This window comes from Oncorhynchus nerka, linkage group LG4 (assembly GCF_034236695.1).
Source record: "Oncorhynchus nerka isolate Pitt River linkage group LG4, Oner_Uvic_2.0, whole genome shotgun sequence".
Lineage (NCBI taxonomy): Eukaryota > Metazoa > Chordata > Actinopteri > Salmoniformes > Salmonidae > Oncorhynchus > Oncorhynchus nerka.
The window spans coordinates 11903976-11926752 of record NC_088399.1 but is presented as its reverse complement, the minus strand read 5'-3'; the positions used below and the strand labels follow the sequence as shown (position 1 = coordinate 11926752).

The window sequence follows — 22777 nt, the reverse complement described above, 5'->3', positions numbered from 1 at the left end:
ATGTATTGTAGTTTGTATATTTGCATGTGTTTATTTCAGGAAATGGCTTCCTGAAATCCCTCAAGCAGCTGATTGGTCGACTCCATGGCTAATTGGAGAGCTGACCCCGTCCCCTCGTCAAGACTCAGCTGTCTCCAATTACCCATTCAATCTGAAGCTATATAAAAGCCAGTGTTCTGTTCAGGAGAGAGAGATTTTCTGGGAGGTCATTGCAGAGAGATTTTGATAGAGGTTGATTTTGCTGGGAGTTCATTGCTGAGAGTTGGTATGTTTTGTGAGTTTGTTGCTCAGATAGAGCTTATTTTGATGTCCTTTGTTTCTTAGTTTGTTTGTGAAATTGTTTAATATTCTGTTTCATTTGTTCCCAGGGGGGAAGGGGAAGGCACCTAGGGAGTGCTTAGGCAAGAGGCCCGCGGGCATACATATACCCGTAGCATATTCGCTGTCTAGGCACACTAGGTAAGACCTGGGTGGACCACCCCTGTATTTTGGTTAGGGCACCAGGTGGTGCTAAATTAGGTAAGTAGTGGGTAGGCAGGTAAAATAGGAGGGGGGGGTTTGAGATTGACTTTCTTTGCTTTGGTTCTGTCCAGCCCCTTTTCCCCATATTACCGTGTAAAGGAATAAAGTCCTTGTAAACGGTACCACATTCTGCCTGTTGTCATTCTTACTCGCACCTACAGTCCATACCTTTTTCGCTTCACGGAGAGTTTAGTTGTAGCAGGGTGTTGCGTTCCCTCTTCATAGAGGCGTGCGTAACAGGCATCAACATGTTTGTGTGTTTATTTCAGATACATTCATGCGTATGTTATAAGCTAATAACAAACCCTAGGCTCACGCATGTTTAGATTCACTCACAAGATCCCTCAACAAACATTTCTAATTTGTCAGGCCACTCTCAGTAAGGGGGTTGGGAAAAAATGAAAAGTGCACCATACCTCATTTAATTCATACTAGTCTTGGGGAGGGTGTAGCCTGTGTTTTGGCTTGGTGGGGATTTGAGAAGGGAGTGGCTATTACATTTTTAGAATGCCCTCTTGCTAATTGCTTTTTTCTTTATTCAATATTAATATTACAATTTAGCGTTTTTTAATTACTTCTTGGGGTGGTAGTATGTGGATCCCCTCATCTTCTAATGACCTAGAATGGTGAGGAGATAAAGTGATGGCTGTCTCTGTGACTTCATAAAAGATATTGGATCTGATCCAACAACACACAAACCACACATGCAACAGGGTGGACCAACGCCTGTTGTTGTTGGATAGCACCTGATGAGGTTCAGTATAACACTGAACAATAAACTATCAGTAATATAGCCCAATCCACAAGTCTATAAATATAACTATGCCACTACAGGCTACATCTGCCTATCTGTACAGTGAATGCCATCAATGCTAATACCTGTATCCAATAGGTAAAAAGGTGTTAAACTTTCACCCTACTCAAAGGTTGATTCGTAAGTCAAGCATCCTGATTTCTGAGGTGTTGTCACATCTGCACTTGGTTGAAATAATGCAGGACTGCAAGGTGTTAACCTAAGCCATAGACTATTCTCTCTGCTACCACATGGCAAGCGGTACCAGTGCACCAAGTCTGGAACCAACAGGACCCTGAGCAGCATTGACCCCCATGCCATAAGCAGTGGTGTAAAGTAATGTTTACTCCATGCATTTTCTCTGACACCCAAAAGTACTTGTTACATTCTGAATGTTTAGCAGAACAGGACAATTGTCAAATTAACACTTTTATCAAGAGAACATCCAAGGTCATCCCTAAATGCCTCGGATCAGGTGGACTCACCTAACACAAATGCTTAGTTTGTAAATTATGTTGGAGTGTGCCCCTGGCTATCTGTAAATAAATAAAAACAAGAAAATTGTGCCATTCTGGTTTGCCTAATATAAGGAATTTTAAATTAGTTTTACTTTTTATTTTGAAGTATATTTGAGCAATTACATTTATTTTCGATAGTTAAGTATATTTAAAACCAAATATTTATAGACTTGTACTCAAGTAGTATTCTACAGGGTGACTCACTTGGGTAATTTTCTAGTATCTTTACTTTTACTCAAGTACGTATGGAAATTGGGTACTTTTTCTACCACTGGTCATAAGACTGCTAAACAAGACTGCTAAATAGCTCATCAAATGGCCACCCGGATTATCTGCATTGATCCTTTTTTGCACTGACTCTAACCTCCCACACACACCCCATACGCTGCTGATACAGTCTATTATCTGTCCTGTTGCCTAGTCAATTTACCCCTACTTATATGTACATAGCTACCACAATTACCTCCTACACCTGCACATCGACACGGTACTCCCTGTATACAGCCATGTTACTTTTTACTCCTTATTATTCACTGTGTATTTATTCCCCATGTCAATATTTTCTATTTTTATTTTTGCATCTTTATATTAACTCTCCATTGTTGGAAAGGGACCCGTATAAAGCAAGCGTTTCACTGTTAGTCTCCACCTGTTGTTTACGAAGCATGTGACAAATAAAAATTGATTTGATTTGTTGCACAACTTTTCCACCATTTTACAGACTTATACACCTGTAGACGCACTGTTATACCAAATGGTGGCAGCATTTCTGCGGTTTTCTAGAGCAGACGCAAAATGACATTCCTAGCTGACCTGTTATGTTTTAGACCTGATGTGGAGGACCTTTGGTCAATGGCCTATTGTTACGATTTCCTTTCAAATGATGTCTAATAGGTTATATTAATTGGTGGCTATACTATCATAATAGAGTAAACTACTTTGAAGTTGATCTATTTGCGGGTGAGGTGACGGATGTAACCAAATCTCTGCATTTGGTAACTAGTCGACTTTTTAAAATGAGGCTTGTTAGGCTAGATGTGTCATTCACAAATAATTCAGTGACGTTGCGGTTTAATAGAAAAGTTAACGTTGATTTACACGAAATCCACAAGTTCTGAGTCCCCCTGATACACCGCCCATGCCTGCATCATAGTGTGCTGTGGTTTTGAGTCGATGAAGGGTGGAGTTTGTACCACCGCCTCTAAAGAACGGGACTAGGGAGGGAGTTGAAAAATCACTATCTGACATTTACCAGCATTTAGAACACCATTTCTGCTGGGGAAAGGGATTTAATTTCGATATTTCACCTTTGAAAGCGGGAAATCTTCGCTGGAAGAGGAACTAAGAGGTGAGTCGAGATACAATGTACGTGTTTTAGTTCAGAACTATGCCTGACTGCGCGTGACGTCAAGTCCGATTTTGAAGTTTTCAACTCCTCCATTCTCTACACTTCACCGAGTTATGCACTTCGAATAGTTTGAGGGCCGAATAGGCTACCTCTTGACAAATATTTCAGAGCAGTAGTCTGTCTAGTCGTAGCTCATATCGAAGAAGAAAAGAAAAATGATTTTGAAACGAGAATGTAACAATACGTAAACTGAACATTGTATCGTTACTTCGATTTCCTGGAACTTTGTAGCTAGAGAAGTGTTTTAAATACGGAAGCGAAACAGTGCCTCAAGGCATGAATACATGCATTACATATCAGTTTTTGGCCTATTGCTCGTAAATAAAGAAGGAAAAAATTAATTTGTATGCATTAAACACATAACACGCTGTACATTTTGGTATGCAGTGAGTTTGCCCTACAACCATACAACTAGGTCAGCCTACAATCCTAGCCAAATGTATCCGTGTCACGTCCTAAATCTCTAGACTACATTAAGGTGTGTTACTTTGTATCATTCGCACTGTTGGTTGGCTCAGCCACTGTCATCACCACTACCTATATTCATATTCTGGGCAGCCAGCCTGAGTTGGGTAGCTGTCTGTAAACAGTTACCTCATTTGACTGGTCGTTATTAAAACTTTACATGAAGCCAGAATATGGTATCCAACCTGTATGAAAATGTGTCTATTTGGCTTCAAATAACAAGCTACTGTATATGTAGTTAACAGCAGTCATTGTGTAACCCAATGCCTTTTGCGCCCTTGCTTTGTCTATAGAGAAGCCTACCTAACACAGATTCATATTTCAAATAAGTGTTCCATGGTCTAGTTTTGGTTGATTAATCTTTTTTTTTGTAGTTTGGATTGCCTTAACTTCTTCAATAATGTTTCAAGGCCTCGTGTGTGTGTGTTCTGCAGTTGTCAAACAAGCTAGAGAAAATATGCAGCCTCTGGGTGTGAATTCCAACACCAAGATGGGGTGTGGCGTCACCATTTCCGTGTGACAGAACAAACTATGTAGCTGTGGGGACACATGTGGCTCAGGAGAAATGGAGCCAATGAATAGCTAGCAATGTGATTGTTATATGCTTGCAGGTGAGGGATTTGATAGGGCCTAGCTAGACTCAGCAGTTTTCAGGTAACGCGGCAGGGCATGTTTCCTGTTGCTACTTGTAAATGTTCTTTGGGAAGGCAGTAAGGCACACAGTGGACTTCAGAACAGAACAGCACTTCTACATTCTTGCCATATATATATGGGGGGGCATGTTATTGATGTGATTTCCTTCTAGATTTTTCTGGCATTTAGTTTTATGGTTTTGTACAGTCTACTCTTTTATACCGTTTTCTGTGGGTTTTTTTCTGCAATGTGTGTCGACACCTTAACCTGATTTTATTACAATGTGTCTTACTGTTAGGACACGTGCAATGCTGAGTTCTATAAATTGTCATCTAGTAAATCAATTGGATTAAACAGTTAACTGTTTCAATGAAAAAATAATGCCGGGAAGTGCACACAGACCATAATTATTAAAGCCAACAACCACTGTCCTTGAGCAGCGCACAGTCACTCATCGAGGCCGTGTGACAGTTGGTGGGGAGGGGGACGGGTGCCATTGAGAAATTGCTCATGACACAGCAATAATTATAATTTATTTGAGGCTAGCCTAGGCCAGTAGTCGGTCTTGTGTGACTGATAGTGTCAGAAGCTTGGTTTTGCCTGAGGCTCTCGACTGTTTCACTGTCTGTTACTCTTTAATCGGTGGTTGAGAGAACATTCAGTTCAATCATGTCTCTGTGCTTGTATTGTGAATTCAATTCTGTTTTGAATGTGTGCCTCGTTTAGGTTATTGAAAGAAACGGTCATTGTTGAGCAACAGGGAGGGTAAAAGTGTTTTCACAAAATGTCAGTTGTCATGTTTCTACTTATCTGGTTATTTTTCCTAACGTTCACAAGAAAGTGTTTATAACATAAAACAAGTGGATGTTGTAGTCTAACCATCATAGCTGAAAATGGTCCATCCATAACACTCATGTTCGGCATTTTATGTTTCTATGATGGAAAAATCAAAAAGCCAACAAAGGGCCCACTTTTTTTGTGTTTTTCTGTGGCCCAGAAGCCAACAGAAGCCTTTATTAAAGACAAGATGCCAAACAGGACTTCATGTATCTATTGACCACTGAGAGAGGCTCAATAGATGAGTCGGTGCATCGTCAATGAGGAGTTGAGTGATTCAGCCCAACAGCATGTTTGCTTTATTTCCATGCCTATTTTAAGCCTGTAAAGCTATTGTCAGTATCAGAAGTTAGTCTGGATGCATTTTAAACTATCACCTTGCTCCTCTGTCATGGAGCCTCAAGGCCATCTAGAAGTGCACTTACTAGTCATTCGATTTCTATGGCGTGTACTGTGCATGTTCATCATGAATTACATCACTGGTGTCTGCTGATCCATTACTGGTCTGATTCTTTACATGGCTTAGTTTGTCTGAAGGTATTCATAAGAGATCACACATGAGTACACATGAAGCAATGTATTGTACATACATTTTTTTTTGTATTATAGATCCCCTGTTGCAAGTGTCTCAGTCAGTGCATTTTTGATCCAGGTGTTACAGAACCGGGAAATGGGCTATGTCCTAAATGTGCCCTGTACTTTCTGCCCAGAAATGGTAAAACAGCTACACTGTTTCTTTTCAACTTCGATATAGGCTTTGAAAGTGAAAGCTACTCAATGGCCCCCATTGCCACTCCATTAAAGTGTGAATGGCAATGCGTTATACTGCCGATGACCGTAGCCAGCTCCGCCTCAGACAAAGGCAAGGCTAGGAGCAGCATGTGCCACAGACTCTCCCCTGGGTAACAAGGTTGCTATTGAGGGCCACAACTGTGTGGTATTGTACTTGGCTCTGGGGGAATGAAGGCCTCCTTTGTCCTCAGGGGTGTGTGGGTGCTGCAGGAGGATCCTGCTGATTCCTCAGCAGCAGAGAGGTGGGTACGGGCTGATGTTTCTCCTAGGTACAGATCTAGGATCAGTTTCATGAATCCTAACCTTAACCATTAGTGGGGAAAATGCTAAACTGTCCCAAGATCAGTGTCTAGGGGCACCTTCACACTACACAAGAAAGGTGCACTGTGGGAGGCGCCCCTGCTCCACCTCTGGATCTAGCCTGGTCCCAGATCGGTTTATAAACAGATGACCATAGATGTTTGCTATACGGCATTAACATCTGAGACCACACTACACTGGTCTCTCAACATATCTGGGGTCTGACTATTCTCATCTCATGGCTCCCATCTTGCCTAGACCCTGTCATGTTGGCAGGGACCTACTCCTATACAGGGACCTACTCCTATACAGGGACCTACTCCTATACAGGGACCTACTCCTATACAGGGACCTACTCCTATACAGGGACCTACTCATACAAACAACAAATGTCTCTGAGCATCTCCAAGGACCTATATATTGGCCTAACAACACATTCTTCAGCAGTTCATAGTAATTTATGATTCTCCTGTCCACTGCAGCATCTTTATGAGGCATCAAACCCAATGCCCTGCATTCACTCCATCACATAACTACATGTTTTATTTTAAACTTATGGATGTGTAATGTAGTTATTTTTAGGACATTTATAGCAATGAGCTCCTACTGCAGAAATATCTTTAATCCTATGGACAGGAAACATAAATAACTTCCCAAGGGAGAGACATGGCTCTAGACTAGGCCGAGCTGTTGGAATCACTCAAGGGTTCCACTGCTCCAAGATAATGTGTAAGGGTGCTTGCCAGCTAAAATATTGTGGTATTTCTTTTGCTGTAGAAATGGCAGTTTAAAATGGTAGAACCGCCCTTGTGGTGGTGCAACATTACTTCTATTCCTGTTGGTACACCATTTCTAACTGTTTTGTCTTAAGTTAAAACTGCTAAGGTCACATCCGTTTTGCCTCCAAGATGTGCTCGAAGCACCCATTTGACACGGCAGCATGTGACTGAATGGTTGTTTGAAAGGCGTTTGTACAGGTGAGTAATCCCGTTGACCATGGCAAGTATGCATGTTCTCAAGAATGTTTTCTCTCTAAATGTTTTGACATTCTCCAAACAAACTGAAGGGCTTCATTCACTCAAATTGTAAATACAAGCAGGAGAGAAATATTGCAATGGAGAACTTTTTTTATTTTTATATCTTGAACACAGCCTAGTGGTTAGAGGCAGGTAGCCTAGTGGTTAGAGGCAGGTAGCCTAGTGGTTAGAGGCAGGTAGCCTAGTGGTTAGAGGCAGGTAGCCTAGTGGTTAGAGGCAGGTAGCCTAGTGGTTAGAGGCAGGTAGCCTAGTGGTTAGAGGCAGGTAGCCTAGTGGTTAGAGGCAGGTAGCCTAGTGGTTAGAGCGTTGGGCCAGTAACCGAAAGGTTGATGGACTGAATCCCCGAGCTGACAAGGTAAAAATCTGCCGTTCTGCCCCTGAACAAGGCAGTTAACCCACTGTCCCCCCGGTAGGCTGTCATTGTAATTAAGAATTTGTCCTTAACTGACGTGCCTAGTTAAATATAAAAATATTTACTCCGTAAAATAATAAGGCTGGGAATTTGCCAGGGACCTCACAATACGATATTATCATGATACTTAGGTGCCGATACGATATGTATTGCTATTGTCACGATTCTATATGTATTGTGATTCGATCCTGGGATTTTATTGCTATTTTGATGTTCCAAACGAATTGCTCACTATATGTCTGCTGCAGAGAGATAAGAGACAGCATGAGAACTAGTTTTGGTCAGTCAGGGAAATTAGTCCTAAAAACAGGCTGGCTCAATATTTAAAAAGAAGATTGAGAACAAGCTATAGGATGAAAAATATTGGAGTTTTGGTGCCGGTACAGCCGACTAGCGCTTGCCAACGCTACCTACCGTAGCAAAACATTTACAATTTTTTAAAACATTTTTTATAATTGAAGTCAAATATCAATATAATATTGCAATATGCAACTGTATCAATCTTTTCATCATCACTATAAAATCAACAATGATTTTTTTCCCCACCACATACAAATGGACAGGCTCCCTTGGTTTAAATAGGCGTGTTACCGTTGAGCGTAGGTATCACGGTAGATGTCTAGACTCCTAAGCAGCATGGGTCTTGCAGTTAAATGTTATATTTAGGCCAGGAATCTTTTTGAAGTTGCCATGTTAGCCCACACCTTAAGGAAGGGTTCTTGGTAATCTCAGAGACCAAATAAGAAAACCTGAGAGATGAGTAGATGAGGGTAATACGGAGGAACAGAAAGAGAGAACCGGTATGGGCTAGGGAACAAGATCTGATCTGCTATGTTTTGTGATTAATTTCCCCTTTTCATCATTTAAAGTCTCACCTTCTGTTTTGGCAAAAGACTCCACTGAGACAATGTTACTCCCAATCATCTTTTGCAGAATACCCAAACATATCATTTGGACAGTTTGCAGACTGTTAAAGAAAATGTATGAAATCTATCCAGCCATATCTCAACATTTAAAAGGCACAGTTGATGCTGGCCCTGGCTGTTGCTTTGCAAGTTCAGATTGTGTATAACTTTGGAGGGAAAAAAGATTGACTCAAGGCAAAAAATTATGATCTCACTCACAACGGCCATTTGAATCCACTGTGAAATATACCAGAACAGGAAATGTGTATTTCAAAAGCTGGCTGCTCAAAATGATGGAAGTGAGCATGACCTTTTTTGAGAACCTGAATATCTAATCAAATTCAACAGTGAAGATCTATTTATGAAAATAGCAATGTGGAAGAACAGGACTATTGCATTGTGGGCCAAAATTGAACGTTTGTATATTTCATAGCTGATCTTATTTTGAATGGTCTAAAACAGTGGTGTTCCATAGTGTTTGCCAAACTCCCCATTTGTGCAGAGTGAATGAATGTCTGTTTACAACAGAATTTTTTTTTTCTCACTGTGCTGACTCTGAGTTGTACTGCTACTCATATCCAGTGATTTTTGATTTGCATTACACCTACCATGATCACTTCTGGCTATTCAAAGCAGGTGAAAGATAACATAATGGTATTTTCCTAAAGCACCGTCTAGGCTGGTGGATGTCTTCCTGGATAGCACGATTATACGTATCCTCCCGGGGAATTACTGTATATGTGACGTCAACCAACTGAGCGCATGAGTCAGAGAAAAGGTAGGTTTTGCAAGACAATGCAACTATGTATCAAATGTATCACTGTCATGTTTCTCTGATGCTACATCCTTACAAACTAGAATATTCCATTACAACCAATTTGAGATCAATTGAAGCCAAATATTTTGTAAGATGTAAGAGCAAGACAGAGTTAGCTCAGTAGCTCATTTCAATAATGGAAGGGGAACATTGCAAAGTGAAGGGATGTTCATGCTGTTGCATTGTCCCAGCTGGTCTCTGCCATTAGGCCTTTTCTGAAGTCCGATCCACAGTGACCCCTGGCACAGTGACCACATGGCCTCAGGATGTTCTCCCTGGACAGCCATTCAGAGCATCCCCTGAGGAAGCCCCGTGGGCGGGAGACTGGCAACGTCAACAGGAAAGTCATGTGGAACCTTTACAGCCAATAAAAGAGTATTAGGACTGCTCCCATCCATCTTTTGATATCCACTCTGTACCACCTACATTTACAGGTCACTTTGTTAAAAGGTGGACTAAACACTATGACATCATTGTACACAGTGAGGCAACTTCCTGTTTACAGACATCAACAACAGAATTCAAATGTGCCATAACTGCCACTATTGGTCCTCTGAATTTGGCCCCACCTTTTGAGGCATGCTCACATTGGGAAGAGCACATTGTGGCCGTTTTGGCTGAACCATGGCCTTGAAGCTGCAATATGCTTTGAAGCTGCAATATGTCACTTTTTGGGCTAGCTCACCAAAATAACATAGAAATGTGACTTAGACTTAAAGATCTTTCAAAAGACTTGAAAGCAGGTCTAAGAAGATGTAGATGCGTTCTATGTGCACTATTTCTATGTTTCCCGTTCTTAAGTACCGTTTTTGCGTCTTTTACTTTCGGTTTTGTACACCAGCTAAAGATGCAATATTTTTGGTTGTTGAAAATATATTTCACAGTGGTTTAGATGGTACAATGATTCTCTACATTATATATTGCTTGTTTTGTCAGATCCCAGAAATCTTCCATACTCACAAAAAGCTTATTTCTCTCAAATTTTGTGCGCATGATCATTACACAGGTGCACCTTATGCTGGAAACAATAAAAGACCACTCTAATATGTGGAGTTTTGTTACACAACACAATGCCAAGTTTTGAGGGAGCGTGCATTTGGCATGCTGACTGCAGGAATGTCCAACAGAGCTGTTGCCAGAGATTTTAAAGTACATTTTCTACCATAAGCCGCCTCCAACATTGTTTTAGAGAATTTTAAAAGTATATCCAACCGGCCTCCAACCGCAGGCCACATGTAACCATGCTAGCCCAGGACCTCCACATCCGCCTTCTTCACCTGCGGGATCGTCTGATTTGGGGGAGGGGTGGGGTGCTGAGGAGTATTTCTGTCTGTAATAAAGCCCTTTGGTGGGGAAAAACTAATTATGATTGGCTGGGCCTGGCTCCCCAGTCATGTGAAATCCATAGAATAGGGCCTAATGAATTTATTTCAATTGACTGATTTCCTTCTATGAACTGTAACTCAATAAAATTGTTAATTGTTGCATTTTAAGATTTTTTTTGCACAGTATAAGTAAAGAAACCCTAGATTTAATTGATGTCAGTACAGCATGTGTCGTTGCTCACTCTCACTCATGTTTAGAAGATGTGTGTGTGTGTGTGTTTCGCAGGCTGCTCCATGTCAGTGTTTTCAGCCAGCCAAATTTGGTCAAGGCAACATGCACTGTTATTTCTCCAGCTAAATAAGTCATTTGTTTTGCATTCCCGACTCTGCTAATGGGCTCACTGTGTGTTCAAATGCCAGCGAGTTCAGTCAGTCCAAGATCATCGTTTATGATGCTGATCACCCCCCCCCCCCCCCCCAGATTTGAGTTTGCTGTTCACCTCTTCTGCAAGCTCCAGTGCACGTTTACACAATGTATTTGATTAAGCTTCAAACAACCAGCGGCAGCGCTTTTAATTTTAAAGTTACTTCATGCATTAGCTTTGTGGGGGCTTATGCACTTTGTCTACATCATTTGCTTGTTGAGCTACACCAACAAGTAGATAGTTATAAAGGCCACAATTGTACAGTTTTGTAATGTTTCTGACAAAAAGTTGAGTAGAATGGGGCTCCCAAGTGGCGCAGCGGTCTAAGGCATTGCATCTCAGTGCTAGAGGTGTCACTACAGACCCTGGTTCGATTCCAGGCTGTATCACAACCGGCCTTAATTGGGAGTCCCATAGGGTGGCGCACAATTGGCCCAGCGTCACCCGGGTTAGGGTTTGGCCGGGGTAGGCCATCATTGTAGATAAAAAATCGTTCTTAACTGACTTGCCTAGTTAAATTAAAATAAAGAATGAGGTGGATTAGGACTGGATACATTGTTTCCTGGTAGTGTCAGAATTGCCCTCAGACTAACTACTGTATTCTCGTATGTAAGTTTTTGTTCATCATATTGTTTTTCATTACCCCCTGGCTTCCAAGAATGATGTTTTACCTTACCGGCAGAAAGCCTACATGACAAGATTACCTGCCGTTACTGGATGTTGAACAACACGCTGTCAATCATGTGGTGGTGGATAAACTTGACCCTCCTCTCATGGTCTACATAGGAGCCACTGGAAGGGAACACCTACGAGATCTCTCTTTTACACCAAGTCACTCAGCCTAGGTGTACGGTCGGGTTCCCCTTCAGTGTCTAGCAAGGCGTACAGTACACACACACTCTAGCAGATATTTGGCATAGCTCGCTAGCTGTGTCATTGCTTACATTAGGAGATCTGCCTGCCACTGGCCTCTGTGATCCGTCAAGTGACTGTGTTGTCTTCTGTCTAGACCTGACAGATGGAAAGATTGTCATTCTCACCACTATAATGTTAGCTTGTGTTTGACAGAGAGTATGTTGTTAGCACGCAGATGCTGATCTGATCGAACTCTCGAGTGGACGTGTGTAAAGGAATCTCTCTGTTTACTACTGTTTAGTTGACTGGGAATGTAAGAGTGCCCCCCTCCATACCACTGGTAGCCCTACCTTGTCTTCCCCTTACAAGGTATTGTCTTCACTAACTGGACTATTAGTTAATAACATGATTGGAAAAACTGAAGATATTGGCATCTCATTATGTTTTCCTGTGCTTTAGAAATCATCTTTCAAGATTAAGACATTTATTTCACAAACATTTTTTCAGGATTCAGCTGAGAATCAGCTGCCATGTCATTTAAACACACACTCCGCTGTTACGGTAGTTCTCAGAATATCTACATGAATAGCCTACATTTGTTGACTAGAATATTGAATTAAGTCTGTAACCATCTGTAATTGAATTTACAAACCTACTTTTATTTCTAGTTTGGAATGAAGTGCCTTTTTCCATGACAGAAATACAATTTATGTTCTTGTCTTGTCAATATCATGGCCATACTTTACCCTCTCAAAGTATCTAACTACTTTGTTATAGAATATAGTTGAAAATAGTTTGCTCGAGGCTGAACTTTGCGTCTTTGCAGACATCAGTCGACGTAAACATGAAGGAGGACGTGCATATCAACTTCCTGTTTCACTGTGGGAATGAAAGCGCAAGAATGTGGAATTCTCATCACTGCTCATATCATGGTCCCATGGCTGCACGCATCAGGTTCGCTGGTTCCTGAAGCAGCCCTGTAACATTTTCTCCTCCCATAAATGCCATAACCGGACAGCTTATTGACATCTCTAATCGTCCACTTCAGTTACATCATACTTGGTTTGAATTGAGGAAGGATCACTACATGGGAGCCAAGTTAAAAGGCCTTGTTTAAACTGTTGATCAACCAAATGGGCTTGTTCTGTAGCAATCTCTTCCACATAGACAATACTTACTCACTCTAAAGATGGTAAAGTGTCAACTTTCCCACCAGATTCTCTGCTGACTGTTAGATGCCATTTTAGCATTTAGCTTGCCCCAGGTCTTACCATCTGCAGTGTTGTTGTAGTGCTCTGGCAAACAAGGCTGTAAAAAAGAGAACTTACTGGTAGGATTGTCTAAAGTTTGCTTGCTCACAGTACTTGGCACCTCTTGAACAGAGTTTCATCAGTCAAGACCTTAAGGTCGTCAGCTGCTCAACCTTGTTAAAACACTCCAAACCAGAAGGTGGTAGTAGCATTGTTTCGCAATGCATGTCCCTGTGTGTTGCTTTATGGTCTATAACCAATGTTGGCTAGCTAGCTAGCCGCGCTAATGCTGCTATTGTTGTAGAATGCTAATGTTGATACTAGCCAGATGGCCACAGCTAGAAAGATGACCGAGAAACAATTTGAATTCACTCTATTATCACATACAGCCTATAGATGGATAGAGTTTTAGCTAGCTTGCTAACATTATCGAAACAGTTAGCATGATATGCTAACTAGCTAGCTGTTGTGCTAGCTAGTTAATGACTGCATTGACTCCCAACAGGCTGCTTCATGGAAACATCCGTTGTCATTTAATTATAACGTTACTAGCTACTGTGGCCAGATAGCTAGGCTTGGAGGCATTGTTTTTTTTGTGACAGACATTCAGTGCGGTGTACAAAACCTATTAGAGGGCCTGTCCCCAACACCTATGTGTTGACAACAGTGGAGGTCGGTACTGTTTTAAGATGAGGGAGGACAAAAACATTTTTTTTTTCATGAGCATGGCCTTATTTACAGCATATTATATGACTGTCATTCATATTCCATTCACCCAGTTCAATGTAACAGCGATAAGTTTAGGTTACTACATGATATCATTTTCCCTATACCCATCATGAGGTTGCTACAACCTAGCCTATGAATGAAAGTTTACAATGTAGGTGCACACATTCAATACCGCCTTGCACACTGTTGCCTGTATCTAGCTGATCTAGGGTGTAATAATTAGTCCAACAGTTGCAAACTAGTTTTTTAAAATGCAAATTAATGTACATTTATCCTCGTTCCGTTTGCTTCCATTTCATCAACTTTTGAACGGAATCGGCAGAATGAATACACCCCTGATCACAATTAACTTTCATAGCAGCCATGTTGTATTCCTTCACGCATCTATGCGCTCTCTTCTCACCTTTTCTCTTCGCTTGTGGACTTCAATGCACAACACATCAGCTGTATGTGACCAGGCGAAAAAACCTTCCTGAACCATATCATAACCACTACACACAGTCTTGAATTAATTAATTTGTTCAAAACTGTTCAACTATTGTCTTTCTGAGTCAACTACTCACCACATTTTATTATATATATATATATATATATATATATAATATATTATATAGCAATTATGTGAATTTTTTTTATTTTTAAATTACATTTACTGAGGAAGGTCCTCCCCTTCCTTCTTTGAAGAGCCTCCACTGGTTTACAAGCTACCACCCAGTCTACACACACATCTGGGAACAAGCTCTCCAGCATTATGCTAGCCGTTGGAATTTTCCTCAATTCCTCCTCACAACCGTGCTATCAAAACCAGGCAACTTTGACTTCCTGATGCGCTTTGACACACACAGACCTGTCATGTTCACACATGCAATTCAGGCCTGAGTTTTCTTTAGTGCTTTCTAGATCAGTCAAACTCACAAATTTGACTGAACGTGATAATTTGAAAATGAATCCAGAATTGACGATATCTTTGCAAAAGTTCTTTGTGACTTGGGGGTGTCCCTTGTATCCGTTCCGATTGTAACAGGCCCTTTCTCTTTTATCATATGGCTGAACCAGGCTGGTCTAAGGCACTGCATCTCAGTGCTAGAGGCGTCACTACAGACACCCTGGTTTGAATCCAGGCTGTATCACAAACATGCTGTGATTGGGAGTCCCATAGGGCGGCGCACAATTGGCCCAGCGTCGTCCGGGTTTGGCCGGTGTAAGCTGTCATTGTAAATAAGAATTTGTTCTTAACTGACTTGCCTAGTTAAATAAAGGTTAAATAAAAAAAGTATCCTGGTTAACTCTCCTTTGATGACTTCAGCTCCACCAGGCTGCCTGCCTGGCCCGGCGGCCTTGTCGCGAGTGCAGGTCACAAATGTTACCACAATTAGTTTGACACAGGCGTTTTCTGAGAGCACACAACTCCCAAGAATGCCGTGGTTTCACAGTCTAATTGGATTAAAAACTAAGTGGCTCCACAAAGGAGGTATTCCACTAACTCACTGGCATTTTCTCAGCAAGCATGCAGGGAGGATGTTGTATCGCCTGAGCTGACCATGGCTTTGTGAAGATGGTGTGAACCAACTCAGTTACTTTGATCTCGTAAACATAATCTTAGTCAAGGTAATTTAGTTGTAGTGCAACACCTGTTTCGCACGACTTTTAGAATCAACAGTGTCATATCTCTATCTGGATATGATTCTGATCCAACTAAGCTGTGGGCAGATGGTGAAGAATGCACTTGGTTGAAGTGAAGGAATACTTCCTTTTCAGACCTCCCCCACTGAAAGCCAACAAAAATTCAGTCTTGTTTTCTCCAAAGCATCCCTGATGAAAAGTGGAATGTGTTTTTTTATTCTTATTTTTTATTCCAAACATTGTTTGGCTGACTTCCTATCAGTTTGTTGGAAGAGTCACAAAAGAGCAACATGACTTTGGAACAGCCATGCTTGCATATCTCTGTAGTACTCTACTCCAAAAGATGCTGAAGGGCTTGAAGGAGACACCAGAAGATTCAACTGCACCAGACTTATTTGTCTACAAGTGACATTTTTAGGGTTTCTACCCCAGAGGGAAGTATATAGCTGTCATTTTCAACTGCTTGACATTCCTCCTCTGCTACCTTGTTTCTGCTTGGTTGTGTAGATTGCCCGCTATTTTCCTTCAACATGCCAACCGAGATTCTCAATCGGTTCCCTTACATTCTTGCAAGCCTTCGGGAATAAATAAAATTAGTGTGTTCCTCTCCCTTCTGCCAGTGACAAGGGGCCCAAAAAAGAGCCCTCCCTCTCTCCCTCTCCTGGACTCTGCAGAGAATCGTAGCGGAATTCCAATGGAATGTGGGATGGAATTCAGATATGGAGCTGGCGGGCCAGAGTAGCCATGCTGTCTCTAGACCAGTCTCTAGCCTAGCTCATGTTGCTGTTCTAAATCTACCACTGCTTTATTTAAGGATGCTATTAGTCTCTGTGGTAGCAACCTGTTGACACTGTATTACTTCAGGGGATGGTTTAAAATTGTGGGATGTCGTTTGACCCGATGTCGATAGTTGGGAGCTAGCATTTGAAAGGGATAGTTCTGACTTTTTAACCCCAATCTTTCATTTGTTTCTTACTCTGAAGTTCTCTGAACTGGTTTCGCAAGTTCTTTACGAAACAGTTGATTGCTGAGTCTAACCGCACTCGGAACTTCTCTCGAAGTAAGAAACTGATTAATAAAGGTGTTACAAAATATATTTCACAGCGATTTAGATGGTACAATGATTACTATTCCGTGCTTGTTTTCTCGCATAAACTGAAATTGAGCGAACAGTGTAGAATTTTAGCAGACAGGAAATGACAGAGCGATTTCCACTACATAACACAGCCACAAAGTCAGAACAGCTTTACCATTTTGAGAACAGAGGCCGCTCCTTTTTTTATTTTTTTATTTGATTTTTTTACCTTTATTTAACCAGGCAAGTCAGTTAAGAACACATTCTTATTTTCAATGACGGCCTGGGAACAGTGGGTTAACTGCCTGCTCAGGGGCAGAACGACAGATTTGTACCTTGTCAGCTCGGGGGTTTGAACTCGCAACCTTCCGGTTACTAGTCCAACGCTCTAACCACTAGGCTACCCTGCCGCCCCGTCTCCTGCGGGAGAAATCAATAGGGGAGTATCACAGCCAATCACAACACTGGTGGGTAAGTAATATTGTGAAACGCTATCATTCCACTATTGACATTTTCTGAAATTGCAATGCAAAAAAGTATAGCATAATTTAAGATTGGTGTAAGAAGTCAGAAAACAAACACTTTAATGTCAAGTTGGCTTAATTTGTTTGACAAGTGACAACATGGAGTTACAAAGAGCTTGACCACAGGGGAACGGAGTCCCTTTTCAAACTGGCACAAAGCACTGAGCAAAGTTCAGTTCTTCCTGGTTGCCATGGCTAGCCACTTGTTTCTCATCACTAAGAGGCTTTCCTCTTTACCACTCGTTCTCCATTCATTCTAGAATGTGTGAAGGCATCCCATGTGAGTGTCTGCAGAGAGATTTAAAGCCCATGGATTTGCCCTGCAGATTATACTCCCAACAGATGTTCCTGGGCTATTGCTTACATTTCCCCATTGGTTAAGCCATCAAAGCATTTTAGAGCCTGCCAGCCAGCAGAAAAACATGGAGCCACAGTGGTGAAGTTCACATCAGTGCGCCAGAATTCACAGTTTAACTGCACTCCCTCTGGGAGAGTTTGTGTGTTTTGTGAGCACCCATTCTGACAAACCCCTCACCACAGGTATAATTTTAACCATATGCTGTAACAGCAGGGTCTACCTGCGACGCATCATGAGGTTGTTATGTTACATCCATGTTAAAGCACATCCGGAAGTTGGAACGCTAGTGTTTTCATGATGTAGGGATGAATGAATATGTAGTTCATGAACCTAATGTGAAAACACAGTATCCTATGTGCGGAGCACAATATGTGTTAAAAAAATTTCCCATGTAGGATTATTTTCCATTGACTACACAGACATGAATGATTCATCAGAATATACACTCCCGCATGATTCATCAGAATGTACACTCCCGGATGATTCACCAGAATATACACTCCCGGATGATTCACCAGAATATACACTCCCGGATGATTCACCAGAATATACACTCCCGCATGATTCATCAGAATGTACACTCCCGGATGATTCACCAGAATATACACTCCCGGATGATTCACCAGAATATACACTCCCGGATGATTCACCAGAATATACACTCCCGGATGATTCATCAGAATATACACTCCCGGATGATTCACCAGAATATACACTCCCGGATGATTCATCAGAATGTACAGTGCATTCGAAAATGTTTCAGGCCCCTTCACTTTTTACACATTTTGTTACGTTACTGCCTTATTCTAAAAATGGATTCAATAGTTTTTTTTCTCATCAATCCACACACAATACCCCGTAATGACAAAGCAAAAACAGGTTTTTACATAAGTATTCAGATCATTTACTCAGTACTTTTGTTTAAGCACCTTTTGGCAGTGATTACAGCCTCTAAGTCTTCTTGGGTATGACGCTACAAGCTTGGCACACCTGTATTTGGGGAGTTTCTCCCATTCTTCTCTGCAGATCCTCTCAAGCTCTGTCAGGTTGGATGGGGAGCATCGCTGCACAGCTATTTTCAGGTCTCTCCAGAGATGTTTGATCAGGTTCAAGTCCGGCTCTAGCTGGGCCACTCAAGGACATTCAAAGCCACTCCTGCGTAGCCACTCCTGCGTTGTCTTGGCTGTGTGCTTAGGGTTGTTGTCCTGTTGGAATGTGAACCTTTGCCCCAGTCTGAGGTCTTGAGCACTCTGGCGCAGGTTTTCATCAAGCATCTCTCTGTACTTTTCTCCGTTCATCTTTCCCTCGATTCTGACTATGGGATGCACGATATATTGGTGAACATATCGGAATCGGCGGATATTAGCTAAAAATGCCAACATCGGTATCGGCGCGATGTCTAGCTAAACGCCGATGTGCAAACCGATGTCAAAGCTGACGTGTAATGTAGGTACATGACGTAATGACGCCACGTAAATTTTTTTGCTACACGACATTCCTAACCTAGCCCACAATGTCTGCTGTGTGGATCTCGCAGTCAACAAGTCTAGCAGTCATTTTGAAAGTGTAAGAACATTTCAGCGAGACAACTCAAAGGCGAAATCCATTAAAGCCAAGATTGCCCTTGACAATCAACCGTTCTCTGTCGTGGATGATGTTGGCTTTCACTGAGTGGTCGAGCACCGGTACACACTACCAAGTACTCTATTTTTCAGATGTTGCACTACCGGAGTTACACAGTAATGGCGTCACTGCTATTATCTTCAGGACATGCATACTATGGACCGCCATTTTGGCTCATTGCATGTCAAAAAAGATACAGTAGCACTGTCAAAGCTGTACAAAAAGTCTGCAAACACCGGCCACGAACGATGTGTTTACAATACTGCTTTGGTAATAAAGCATCATTTGTTCGACCGCAACTTCTTGGGTAGCCAGCTTTAGCTTGGTACCTAGCTAGTACCAATACAACCAGCCTGAAAACAATGACCAGTAGAAACTGCAGTCATTTTCAATATTCTTAGCAATGACTTAGGAATCCTTGTAAGTAAGTAAGTATTAGCTAGGTTGCCACTTGTTGTTCGCCTATTGAAATTGAATTTCAGTTTATGAAAATTAATAGCTAGCCAGCTACTTAACCCTGTTGCCCAAAGCTAACGTTATAAGCAGCCAGCTAGCTTCATCTGGCTAGTAAGGCTTGACCGGACCGGGTTATGTGTTGTGAATCTAGCCACAATAAGGCACAATAGTGGAATTTGCGGTTTATGCCATACTTTTATTTTGAAGAGCTAGCTAGCTAACTATAGCTACAGAAACAGAATATTTTGTTTTGTTATGTTTTTGGGGAAGAACATTGTTTGCATCCATGAGCTAGCTAGTTTTATTTTATGACCAGTACTGTAGGTGTGCGCGAGACGACTTTACCAGCATCGTAGCACACGTATCGACGAATCGTTGTGACATATGAAATATGAGGATAGTGTAATCAATGTGTAATGACTACGTAGAAAAATGTATGAACGCGTTAAATTATTAAGTGACGTGCAGTCATATTCAGGTCCTGATTGGTCAACAAGCTTATTTGACACGCAAAGACACAAACGGTGTTCCATAGCAGAGATCCAGACAGTGATCCATAGAAATCCTGGTTGAGAATGAAACGACAGAACAAATGAACGAAACAGCACAGCAAGTAAGTGAAAGAAATAGGTTTTGATGATGTGTGTGTGTGTGTGTGTAACCTTTATTTAACTAGACAAGTCAGTTAAGAACAAATTATTTATTATAATGACAGCCTATCCCGGCCAAACCCAGACGATGCTGGGCTAATTGTGCGCCGCCCTGTGGGACTCCCAATCACGGCCGGATGTGATACAGCCTGGATTCGACTGTAGTGGAACTGTAGTGACGCCTCTTGCACTGAGATTCAGATGCAGTGCCTTAGACCACTGCGTCCATGTGTGTGTGTGTGTTAACTATTTAACTATACTAGAATGCTTAAAAAGCCGCTAAAATTTAAAATCTCGGTTATCGGTATCAGGTTTTTTGGCAAGGAAAATATCGGTATCGGCCAAAATTGTCATATTTGTACATCACTAATCCTGACTAGTCTCCCAGTCCCTGCCGCACCACAGGATGATTCATCAGAATGTCTATCTCGGTGAGCACCACAGGAATGTTGCCCTTTTGGTATTTATTCCTGCTATAGACTCGCTCCACAGGACAAATATAACTCTCCAACATCACACTCAGTAGCATAAAGGACACAAACATTCTTCTCTCTCATGTTTTTTTCTGGGTACAATTGTTACAATAAGAGGCCAGGCATTTCCAAACAGACCAGAGACGCCAGTCTTGTGTGCATTGTAAATATGTGGCAATTCGCCCACTGATTTGGGCACATGCTCTAGTCCTTGGAATGGGATGGGATGGGGCGGCACAACGCTGATTATGACTGATCTCAAAGCCGCTCCTCCTCCCTCTGACATGAAAAGATAGTTCATATTAATACTCATATTGTTGTTTTGGGGTTGTTAACTTGGTGTCCCAGTCACTAGATAGGCATGGGGGCAGATACAGTAGTCCCAACTATGCGAACTAGAGAGAAACGGACACAGCCGGGTGGTGGAGATGGCGTTGAATACGGGGGTCAGGGAAGTCATTCTCGTATGCGGCTGTCATTCATACCAGTGGCCCAGGAAGTGATCTGACACTACATGCTGACATTGGAGGGCGATGGGAAGGGTGTTAGGTCTTTTTCTGGATCCTGTCACATCATGCTCCCTCTCTCACCATAAGTGGGCTGTACGTATGGAACTGTTTATGCCGAGTTGCAGGGAAACCATTTGTGCTATTAAAGCTTTTAAATGGAGCTGGGCATATTTGCCAGAGCCTTCACCAAATACTGAAGCAATAGAACGATGTCTTGACACAATCACCCCAATGCAATATGAATCCAACTGCACTTGTTTGAGTTTTTCTAACACTACCGTTCGTTTTATTTGTATCCCTTCAAAGTAAGGATGGGTATGAGTAGTCGAACTGACGTCAAAGCTCGATCTTTAACCAGAGATTACATGTATTTTTTTTTTTTTCAAATACCGCAAAACTATTTGGTGGAATGTGCTTTGTGACTGCCCGAACAGGCAAGTAAAATTGTCTTGAAGATTATGTTAATTTGATTAAACTCTAGTGTTCCATTTGTACATGTGCTTTTGCGGGGTACAACAAAAAAAAAGAAACCAAGCCGTTCTTCTCCCTAAATTCCCTTTCCCCTCCGTGTCTCTTTCACTCAATTGTGTTCACATAAGCTCTGTTTAGGCCTACAAAATTAAATGCCTATAAATGCCCTATGTAATGAAATGGATTAGGATTTGTTATCAGTAATGGTTAGGATATTGTTATGATCTGGAGTCACCTCTTCACTGTAGACGTTGAGACTGGTGTTTTGTTGTACTATTTAATGAAGCTGCCAGTTGAGGACATGTGAGGCATCTGTTTCTCAAAATAGACACACTAATGTACGTGTCTTCTTGCTCAGTTGTGCACCGGGGCCTCCCACTCCTCTTTCTATTCTGGTTAGGGCCAGTTTGCGCTGTTCTGTGAAGGGAGTAGCACACAGCGTTGTACCAGATCCTCAGTTTCTTGGCAATTTCTCACATGAAATAGCCTTCATTTCACAGAATGAGAATAGACAGGTTTCAGAAGAAAGTTTTTTGCTTCTGGCCATTTTGCGCCTACAATCAAACCCACAAATGCTGATGCTCCAGATACTCAACTAGTCTAAAGAAGGCCAGTTTTATTGCTGCTTTAATCAGAACAGTTTTCAGCTGTGCTAACATAATTGCAAAAGGGTTTTCTAATGATCAATTAACCTTTTTAAAATGATAAACTTGGATTAGCTAACACAACGTGCCATTGGAACACAGGAGTGATGGTTGCTGATAATGGGCCTCTGTACGCCTTTGTAGATATTCCAGATAAATCTGCTGTTTCCAGCTACAATAGTCATTTACAACATTAACAATGTCTACACTGTATTTCTGATCAATTTGATGTTATTTTAATGGACAAAAAACAAGGGCATTTCCAAGTGACTCCAAACTTTTGAACGGAGGTAGGTAGGTAAATATGAATTATTTTTTATTTGAGTACTTGGGGTGAGAAGAAAAATA

General features: G+C 41.6%; 1 protein-coding gene across 4 annotated transcripts in view; it reads left to right on the top strand.

Moving 5' to 3' along the window:
• The first annotated feature begins 3021 nt into the window (after positions 1–3021).
• The window catches only part of tln1 (talin 1), a 166279-nt gene continuing 146523 nt past the window's right edge, over positions 3022–22777 (top strand). For 3 of the 4 annotated variants that reach the window (XM_065017219.1, XM_065017217.1, XM_065017218.1), the window contains exon 1: positions 3022–3181. The gene's annotated coding sequence lies outside the window, so the exon portion shown is untranslated. The remainder of the gene's footprint in view (positions 3182–22777) is intronic. The other variant, XM_065017220.1, reaches the window with a different exon arrangement.